General features: G+C 35.9%; 1 protein-coding gene across 1 annotated transcript in view; it reads right to left on the minus strand.

Moving 5' to 3' along the window:
- The window catches only part of LOC148950380 (uncharacterized), a 179,288-nt gene extending 168,293 nt beyond the window's left edge, over positions 1-10,995 (minus strand). The window contains exon 1 of the mRNA XM_089091856.1: positions 10,942-10,995. The gene's annotated coding sequence lies outside the window, so the exon portion shown is untranslated. The remainder of the gene's footprint in view (positions 1-10,941) is intronic.
- Between the last annotated feature and the right edge of the window lie 420 nt (positions 10,996-11,415).

Genomic DNA, 11,415 nt, shown 5'->3' on the forward strand with positions numbered 1-11,415 from the left:
AGGTTGAAACGGTTAACCACTTCCTGTACTTTGGTAGCCTGCTCGCCTCTGAAAACTGCCATAGCCCTGACGCAAAACGTCGAAGACTAGAAGATTAGAAGACTAGCAAACCTCTGGAAAAGCAACCATCTATCTAACAAACTCAAAATGCACCTATTAAACAGTTTAGTAATTCCCATAGTCATATATGGATGAGAAACGTGGACACTGAAAACCGAAGACACAAGAAAACTTCTAGATTTTGAGATGCCTCCGTCGCATCGCTAGAATCAAGTACACAGACTGCATCACAAATATAGAAGTACGCAAAAGGCTCCAGTCAACTGAAACTATTCTCAATAACGTCAAGAAATAGCAAATACACTTGTTCGGCCTCGTCAAGCAAAGGGAGCCGAGCCGCCTCCCGAAATCGCACTTGAAGGATCTCTGCATGGACTTCGTCCACGAGGAGACCACGAGGCGATGGATAGATAACTTCGATTTCTACAACGTCAATTTAGCCCAGTTATCACGTACCAAACCTAATAGAATAATGTACTAAGTCCTTCCGCATGAGATAGCAGGAGGATTGGCCCAAATGTCCAACGAGAGTATTCGGGACCTAAGTAATTAAGTAAGTATTTTTCAATAGCCTGCTAGCATTGAGAAAAAGGGGACACATCAGGGCTGTTCATAAAAAAATACGATAATCTTTGTTTTTCAATATGCGGGACAAAAACCTAGTCATTGGGTTTATGAAGATGGCAGTTTCAATAAACTTTTTGTTCCGATTTCACGTCATGTCAATATTAAGGGGTGTCCGGCTTTCTTTAAAATGATCAACAATTTATTTTCCCAATGAAAAATTTATTAAAGCAATAAAATGGTTAGTATTTCTGAACTAGCGTCAATTGGCCATTTTGTTTTTCACTCAAAAGTTTCTCTGAAAGCACGTTTGATGGGAATCTGTAAACCTCCAATTCAGGGTTTCAACGATGATGAATTCAATTTTATAATTTGTGGATTTCCTATCCTGCTCCACACTGGAAGTGGCACTATAAGGTGACATTTCTGGTGTCATATTGAATTTTATTCTAGTTCTATAACGATAAGTATATAAAACAAAACCGCAGACATTTTCCAGTTGCCTCCTAGAACTAGTTGAATAAAAGGAGAGACATTTTACAACCCGCCTTGTTGTTCAAGATAGGGTGCTTGTCAACATCTAATCTGGGGTTTTCAACAATATTGATATCAAAGGTATACTTTTATTTCAATTTGGCAGTGTCTTTTATGGCTCTCAGGTTCTTTTTCGAAATTTAAATATATACATATATATATATATATATATATATATATATATATATATATATATATATATATATATATATATATATATATATATATATATTTCAGGTTCATACATTTTTAATAACAAAAAAACAACTCAATGCGACAAAAAGTCGCACTAAAGCAAGAAGATGCTTGAAAAAGCGACCGGTTGGATATCATGCATGCCAATTCAACATACCAATTAAAATGAAAAAAGGGGATATCAATAATAATAACTGAAATTAATGATAAATATATAATGGCACAAAATATAAAAAAAAGCCTTCTCTCGAACCTTTAACACTGCCAAATTCCTGAAAAGAAATGATTTTTAATACGGGTTTTAAGTTGAGGCACACTTTCAGCTTGACAAACAGAATCTGGGAACAAATTCCGAACTGACGGGCCCATGTGTCTGGTCACTTGACTCGCTCTCGTTGTGTTCCGTGGCTCAGATGCAATAGTATCCACACTCCTAGTCGAATAATCGTTATAAAACGAATTAAAAATATTCGTAAAAAATTCGGTGCAAGACCATTCAGACACTGAAATACAAATACTCCAATTTGATAATCCCTTATATATATATATATATATATATATATATATATATATATATATATATATATATATATATATATATATATATATATATATATATATATATATATATATATATATATATATATATATATATATATATATATATATATATATATATATATATATATATATATATATATATATATATATATATATATTATATATACAAATCATTTTTACGGTGAATCTGGATATCAGTTCTTATTTCTGACTCAGTATATATTGATAGTGTTTCCCACAAGACAGTTTCCTAAAAAAAAAATCGTTTTTAAACTTCACTTACTATGTGGGCTGTGGTTCATTTTTAGTAATTTGTAGCTATCGCTGCAACCACGATCTATTTCGAAGAGAGGGACAAATTAGAATTACACACACACACACACACACAAAAGGGGCAAATTATACAAAAACTGTAGGAAAATGTGACGAAAATTATAAAATCTTGAGCTCCTGGTGGATGAGGACGGAGGTTTGAAGAAACCCTGTGTAGGCCTATATTCTTTATATCTTGGATCTAATATAAAAGTTAAAGGGGATTCGCTTGACAGCATCAACTTCAATCAGTAAAAGCAATTAGGTACTTCAACGCATTGCATTGTCCATCAATCATCGACATTGCTGTCATTAAAAAGGCCGTTTGAGACTCGCTCGTCACCGTCAGTGTCGAATCCAACTGATGAAAGAATATCAATTTGTGATGTTACAACTGTCATTACGCGTTTCCAATTTTGCCACATTTGAAATTGTACACACTCTTTTGGCGTAAGTTGATCAAACGTGTGCGGAAAAGCTATTTCAGGGAAGGGATAAATTTCAAAAGAGTAAAACAAGTGGGAAATGTGTGAAAACAATAAGATTTCGGGCGACGGTCGGACCCCTCATCCAAGGTCTTTCCTCTGCATATGCCTGAACATAAATCCCTGTTAAATTATTTTTATCACATATAGGTTTAATTTTAGACACGTCAATATGTAGTCCAGATCTTGGGGGGAGAAATTTTTCTATAGGGGAGGGCAGGGGATTAGAATCCTATGTGGAAGGGGGAAATGCCCCCCAGACCCAAGTTTGCCCCCCCCCCCCAGCTGAAATTTAGCGTCTTCAAAATCTTTTCAAAACTAAGATAGGCCAACATAATTCAAGCATAGACGGAAACAGATCAGGGTACTTTCCCATTATATGGGCACTTCGGCTATAGACAGTCGAATAAATGCAGTGATGCAGACTCGTAAAGCGGTGTTATCTAAATTGATCGAAGAGCGTGGTTTCTCATTGAATTTACAATGTTTGAAATGTTTTTTTTTGGGGTTTAGGGGGAGAAAAAGGTACCTAGGTTATATTATGTTTAGTTTTTAATATACGCTCTATTTTACCCCCCCCCCCCTAATGGTCAAATTATTACCTCAAATTTTTTTATAAACTATTAAATATACATCCTATTTTTTTCTATTCAATTGGCATTAACCAAACTTGACTTTTTAGAAGTGATCATATAATGGGAAAGTACCCAGATCAGTTTTCTTTAGTACACCTTTGCCTTTATTGTACTATATTGCTCATTTTTCAGTTTCCACTTGTTCATTTTGACTTGAATAGGGAAGCTCAGCTCCAGCTTTGCCCACCCACTTCCCAAGAATTTAGGTGAATTACCCCCTGGGGGAGAGGTGTGAGGAAAAAAAAAAAACAGAATATCTTGATACTCACAAATTTTCACGACTTTCCTTCAAAAGTAGGCCTAGTCCTAAGAAGATATTTTTTGATCAATTAGGTGGGTTTGCAACTCCCCTTCTTGATTTTTAACCCTTTCGCTAGAATTTTGAAAAGGACTTTTTTTTACAATTTCACTGAAAAAACTTTTTTTGGTATTTCCATTGATCCCCCTCTCACCCACCTAGATTTAGAATTTTTTTTTTACCTTCCTACATTTTTGTGAATTGTCATCCCTGGTTGGGATGGTCTTCGGACACAATTCTCTTTTCCTCCCAAATTTTGAAACCATTAGGGTGCTTCCTATATTTCCTCGTATTTTGTGTGTAACGCACCTGTTTTTCCAGATTTTTTCGAAGTTGAGCTTCACCTAAAACATCCCCCAAATTCCGAAATAAAATCCCGTGTGCTCGAGACTTATTTCTATTCCATTTACAAAATAAACCATTCTTAACTGAGATAACTGTTTTCAAATAATTAGCCACGTTTTTCGGTCATAAAACTGATAAGCCACTATTTCTTTGATAAATCACTAACTTATCAGTTTTTTGAGGCTCAAGTCCTGGGGTATTAATACTAATACTACTACTACTACTAAGCGCTCACCGCAGACCAAGCCACTTAAGGCAAACACAGCTACGGACGCTCCTCCGCCATCCCAACCTATTCAAAGCCTCCCTCTTTATATACTCTTAAGAATTCCAATTTCCTTTAAATATTTCCTTACGACATTCATCCTACACCAACCAAGAACAACCTGCTTTCATTTAAGCTCAAGATGGTTGGCCCAATAGGACAATCTTTGGCAATCTGTCACCCTTCATTCACAGAAAGCGCCCTAGCCATCTCAACCTTTATCTCATTATAGCCCTAGAAAGCGGGATTGGACCACACTTTTCGTACAGCCTACTTTTTTAAATACAGTCACTTAGTCGGGTGCCTAAAACAACCCGCTGGCATTTTTTTTTTTTTTTTTGGAAAACATATAGCAAATCTTACTTCATTTTTCGGAGCACCCATGCTTCACAGCCATGTTTGGCCACTGTCTTCGCTGTAGCTTCCAATATTCTAATCTTGGTTCGGTGTTTTGTTTTCCTATTCTTTCAAACTTTTTTCAACTGTGAAAAAAACACCCTGGGCCTTGGCTATTCTAACGTCTTACTGCACTTTAACGTCTTAACTAATAATACTACAAAGGTAAGTGAAGCTGTCCACTTGAACGATCTTTTCGTTACCCAAAGTCACCTTTTGATCTTCACTTCTTCAGACTTAGTCTTCTTAATGTTAATTTTCAAACCTATTCTAGCACCCTGGACTCGCAAAACCTCTAAAAGTTCATTCATTTTGGTCACACTTTCATTCAGGACGCTTAAATCATCAGCATAATCTAAGCTAGAAAAGTTTTACTTCCCCATTTGATTCCATGTTCTAACCTCATTTCCAACCTCAACAGCAACAAAGGTGCTTAATGACTCATACACTTCTCAATTATTAACCTAAGAGTGAAAATTTGGCACATCCTTTACCCTTCCTTAAACCCCATTGTTCTTCTCTTCAAACTTTGTCTAAAGCGTCTTTAATTCTAAAAAGTATCGTCTCATCATACTAAGTAATTTGCTAACTACAATAACCAGTCTAATTCACCTATAGTTATCAAACTCACTCTTAACACCTTTCTTATACAAGGGTTTAATTGGGGTTTTCTTAAAATTACTGGGTTTTTCTGCTTTTACAAAAATCCTTTTCATAATCTTTAGCAGTTTGTTTCTAGCCTCATAACCACCACATTTAAGAAACGCATTCACCACGCTATCAGCACCTCGGGCCTTATTATTTTTTAATCCTTTTAGTACTATCACTAATTCTTTTCTCATAAAATAAATTTACCTTCACGTCCAAGGCGTCACAAACTTTTTCATTTTCGTCTATATCTTTTACTGTAACTCTGTCCCAGTTTAGCACATTCTCAAAATGTTCTGACCACCTCCCTTTCTCTTTTGCTTTCACTAATTGCGGCTCCGTTCCAATCTTTAAGTGGAGAAGTCAAATTTGACTACGCCCTCTTAATTTATTAACATGCCAGTAAAATATTTTAATATTATGCCGTCTACCTGCATCTTCCAGACCCTCTGCAATTTTATCCATAGCCTCCACATCACACCTCCTTAGTGCATATTTTAATGCTTATTCCACTTTCTTAATATTCCTCTTATTTTCATATTATCTATCACTCGGATAATTCTTGTAAAAACCCTTCCTTCTCTCTATTAACCATCAAGAATTTTAATTAATATTGCTAGCAGCGTTCCTAACTTTCTTCTCTAAGACACTATCAGCAACTTCACAAATTATTTTACTAAATTATTCCATTTATCTTATACGTTTCAAAATTTTAGACTCTCCATATTAGTATTCAACCGCTCCTGGAAAGTTTCCTAATATTCTGATCCTGGAGTCTACCAACGTCAAAGCTTCCCGGGAGATACTTATCCTTTCGAAATTTCAGCTATAAATTAACCCTAGACACTACAAGATGGTGATCTTTACTTTTAACATCAATAACAGCACTCCTATACACCCTAGTATCTTGAATTGATCCTGCCAGTCTTCGGTTTGCAATTACATAATCTATAAGGTTAGCTGTCTTACCATCATGTGAATATCATGATAACTTATTGGCCATTTTATGACCAAATATTGTATTGGTCATAACTAGATTGTTGTACCTAAAAAATCGCAGCAGTCTGTAGCAATTGCCAAATTTACCTAGGTTAGGATACCATCTATCTCTATTTCAACCGACATGGGCCTTTATGTCTCCAAATAAAAATATTGTATTTCTATATTGGACCCCGTCTATTTGTCCCTGCAACTTTAAGTGAAATTCATCCGAGTCGCTACTACCTCTGTCTTTCATTTCTACAAGGGCAATTACTACTATGACTAATACCCTGCACTTTTTATTCATAAAATGAGCGATTATTATTCTATTATTAATACCTTCCCAACCTATACAGGACTAAGATGCTTCCTTATTCATCTTCGACGTTATACCTTAAATTAGGTATTTAGTACCCTATCCTTCTTTTTTATTTAGGCATTCATCATGAGCCCTACTCCCTGTCTATGTACACTATCCTTCCTGGCTGAGTAAATAAATTCAATATCACCTAATTGCAAGTTTCCTACTTCTAGGATATGAGTTTCTGAAACTCCTATTAAGTCCGGTTCGAAGCGTCTGAATTCGTCAATCAAAATGTCGAAACGACAGTCATTTTTTAACGTCGTAACGTTCCAAGTTGTAATTTTAAATTCTTTAAATCATTGAAATTATTTTGGCCTCAGGAAAAGTAATGGTCCCAGAAACAGTTCAGGACGGGGACCAACACATCTTCTCAAGTCTACACAGAAGCGCTTAAGCTGACTTAGAACCGGACAGCAAGAGGTCCCTGAATCCTCCAGCTTGAATGGAAGCTTTGTGCAATCCTATGCCCATATGGGTCACAACATGGTTTTTAGCACTTGGCACTTCTCTTCAATCAACAAGAGTTGAAATCCTGCACAGACAATCTCAAAGCTATTACTTTCGACTCATTATATATTCATGCCTACAAATATTATGCTACTACTGAGAGGCAACCCATAGTAGATAAATTAGCTTGGAGGAGGTTTTCACCCCCTAAAACGCCCACCAAAACAAACCAAGTCCAGGTGAAGTATTCATTAATGAGAATCCAGTGCAAATGTATCTCTTACTAGGATATAATAATTCCTCTGAGGGTGCCGTCCTCAAGCGGGAATACACTGGACCGCTAGATCCCCCAGTCTTACGAGCACCCCGACAGGGTCAAGGCAGTCCTTTGCAGAGGCCGTTGTCCATAGATATGGTCTTACGTCCTGCCGCAGTTGTCCACCTATACAGCATCCTCCCAAAATGGTTTTCTGCGTCACCATGCAATTTAACCCATTGCTGGGAGAACGTTTCGAACTCGAGACGTGTCCACACGTCAATGGGCCCTACTGAGTGTACATTCGAGGGACCTTCTTCCCGCCTCCGCCTGTATTTACTGCCTCAGGCAAGGGAGTCTCAATTTCTATTATGGAACCCCAGGAACTAATTCCTCCTTTGGTCCACTCCACCTGTGGAGGTACCCACATATCTGTAGGGCATTCCCTTATCTGTCACTGAGGGCGCACTGAGTAGCCTGAGGGAAGCCCCTGCTGAGAAGTAGACTCAGAAGAAGATGTTAAGATAAAGAAGTTCTTTCCTATATGCAGGATTGAACCGGAGACCTTTTAGACAGAAATCACCGCTCACTCCATTGCTCTATGAGAAAAAAAAATACTCCAAGAATCAATACCAATCTTGCTATTCGATCCAAGCACGTAAGAGGAAAATTATTGTGAAACGAGGCAAATTTGAAAAAAAAAAGAGAGAAAGAAAGATAGTCGTCTTTCAAAACCATACATTGTTTCTCGAAGCCTAACAAAGACCATCGGTGACTTTTTTAAATTACGCGTATAATTTGGCAAATTTACAACCTCATATTCCAACAAAAAGAGGTTTAGACCTAGACTGTTAAAGCAAGCAACATTAATATTCCCGAGCAAATTTATGACTATTGTCAAAACCGGTGTCTATGCGCCTGTCCTGACAATATTGCTTTTACTTGTTTAATCTTCAGCATCATCGAACAACTTTAAATTTCTTAACAGATAATAAGAAAAAAGACACTGTCAAATAATAGACCCCTGTGTATAACCAAAAGATTTATTTAGTTATTTACACATTCTGCAAGAAAGTATTCAGGACTAAAGTTGTTTGTTAAAATATTTTAAGAGTAGACTGTTTTGAAGGTGAACTTAATCGACAAGGCTCGAGAGGGAGAAAATAACGACTGCAAGTAGTAAAACTGTTAAAGGTTTGTTTTTTGGCGAGGTCATTACTTGAAGTGAGTGGAAAGATAATAGTTATAGTTGGGATATAATTGCACAGAGATATGGAAAAGAGTGATAAAATTTAATTGCAATTAGTAAGCGCTAATGAATATCAAAATAATGAGTAATACAACCATTACATAATTTTTATGAAAAAAGGTTTATTTCTTGTGATTCTCATACTTTCAGTCAATCCTTAAGACTTAAATGACACATAACTTGAGCTTTCCTTCGTGGATTTAACGTTATGTAAATATATTAAGCAGTTTGGTAGCCACATGATATACATTAATCTATCATGAATCGTATAAGGTTGTCATGAGATACAAGAGCAGCATCATTTAACAACCAGTATATTGTCCATTTATCAGGGCGTATATACGCTCACAATAGTGCAAAATATGCCTACACCAAATTTTAGCCTTTCAGACCAGATTAATTTGTCAATGTCAGGATATGGACATCGCCCAAGTCAGACATATTAGACCCCTTTTGTGCCCTTCTCTGGTAGTCAGAATAACTCATTATTGACGTCATATTTTCTTTGTTTTATCCTTTCTCGGCCGCACTACATCTATTGTCTGGCGCGTACAGCGAACATACACCGTGTGGCAATTAGACTAAATTAATGGCCAAACAAACTCATAAAATACATTGCGTGTCTAGGCTATCACTTGTCTAACAACTCCATTTTGGATATCAACGATGTATAATCGCTATCTACCGATTCAAAAAAAAGAAGTGCAGATTACAGCCTTGTTGTATGAGTTAAATAAGTATGAGCCTAGGATTAACTCAGGCATATTCATGATACAAAGCAGCCAATCAAATCCTAGTTATTCTTCCAGGGGAAGTGAAAGGTCTTCCGACTCGCGCGCTGTTGCACAGATAGACAAGATGAAAGGGTCAATTAGCAATTTAGATTGCATTCGTTGATGTGACTCATTTTCATATTATTAAGGTTGAATTGACTTAAGGTGTTAGGCAGAGTTTGGTCTTCAAACTTTAACGGCAGGTATAAATCAAAATCAGTGCTGAAGGGGAAAAATATAGGGAGCACATAACTGTAACGAAGAAAAATAAACTGTTTTATAAAGTTAAGAATAATTAACAAAATGTTGGACTTAAACAGTCTAGTTACAAGAATGTGTCACCCCCAATCTGTAACTAACAATAATGAAACATTTTCTTATGACTAGCAAAGTAAATCATTCCCTCAAGGGCGCATCCGAGATTTTTTCGGGGGGGGACCAAAAAATAAAAAAAAATGCATCAAAATTTGTTTATATGCAATTTTGTTACGTTCTAACGAGTCGAGCAAAAATGTCGGGGGGAGGGTCAAAGTCTGTACCACACACCACCCCTGGATACGGTGTTGCCTCCGCTACTTTCAATTTTCAAGAATAGTCAGCGGTAGACAATCCGTTAGAATCTAAGTTCATAATTATCTACACTAGGCTAATGCTTTGTCTTCCTACAAAAAGGATAACCAATTTTCAACAAAATTTGTAATTACAAGGTACAATCACGCAAGTCATGATTGGATTTTCGTAAACTAGAATCCACAGACTGTCAAAATTTTTCACCCTTTTCAAATCTAAAGCTTGTGCATGACATAAAAATAGCCCATCCATATCAGATTATTAGCTTAGCCTCAGTGAGATAAACTACTATGCAGGTATATTTTAATTAAATATTTAATATAGAATTGGTATTTTGGTTAGGTATTTAATATAATAGGTTCTGGGCGGCCTGCTTTCCACAATTCTCTGTTGCAGTTTCCATAATTTTGTAACTAAATTATTATATTTTCATCGTGTTTTAGTATATTCCATTATGATTAACCTAACTTCACTTCTTGAGTGCGGTCGGGATATTTAACAAGTACCCTGCACCCTATCCTATATTGCCATTATGAGATTTTACAAATATCACGATTTAACTATCTCTAATTTAAGAATCAGTTAGGTTATGAGTTCTCTTACTAAGAGAAACACCGAGGCTCACCTTTATTTAACACCCAGCAGAGCCTATACTGTCGATCAAGTTTTCATGTATTTTAAATCGTCTATGACTTAAATGATTAAACCAGCCAGCAACATAATTTTATACTCTGTTTTCGAAGACGATGGCCTTTTCGAATCATCAGGAGAATATTCTGATTGCCCAATTTAAACTAATTTTAAACCAGCTCAACTGGGATTTTAGCAAAATATGAGTGCTACTTAGATCTCTATTGTTCAAAGTTATAAGAAAATAATTCTTTTTCTATGAAAATTAAAGAGCGGATTTTAAATTTAAACCCAGCTCAGTTCAGGCTATATAAGATGTTAAATTAATATTACTATGAATTAAGAAATGAGATATAAAACAGATAGAACTTACAATAAACAGTAAGAAGCTAAAGAGAAATTTACACTGAAGCTTGTCAATGGTTCTTCTATTGTTCTATGAGTTGGTACCCCCTGAGAAAAAGATAAATGCTGGTTATATTGAATTTCAAGAATAAAATTATACCTAGAATAAAACTGAAAAATGGCACAACAAAATAAAACAGGGATTTAGCAAAACTTCTTTTGCTTTATATTGCGTTGCACTATATTTTTTTTTTAAACATATTATTATTGTCAGAGCTAGCAAGTATTGAGTGAGTGTTAAGCTATTTTCCTGGGATTGGACCAGCCCCACCGAAAAAGAGTAAATCCATCGGAACATCATAGCTGCAGCAGCAGCCGCAACCTAGTAAAGAGCGAACCTTGTCCTATTACAAAGGAAAATTAAAAAACACATTTTCAAATTACTTGTCGATTGCAAAGGAATCGCTATTTAACACTGATTCAAGAATAGTAACCTGTTGTA

The sequence above is a fragment of the Artemia sp. Qi Xiang Cuo genome, chromosome 7 (genome assembly GCF_049724085.1).
Source record: "Artemia sp. Qi Xiang Cuo chromosome 7, ASM4972408v1, whole genome shotgun sequence".
Lineage (NCBI taxonomy): Eukaryota > Metazoa > Arthropoda > Branchiopoda > Anostraca > Artemiidae > Artemia > Artemia sp. Qi Xiang Cuo.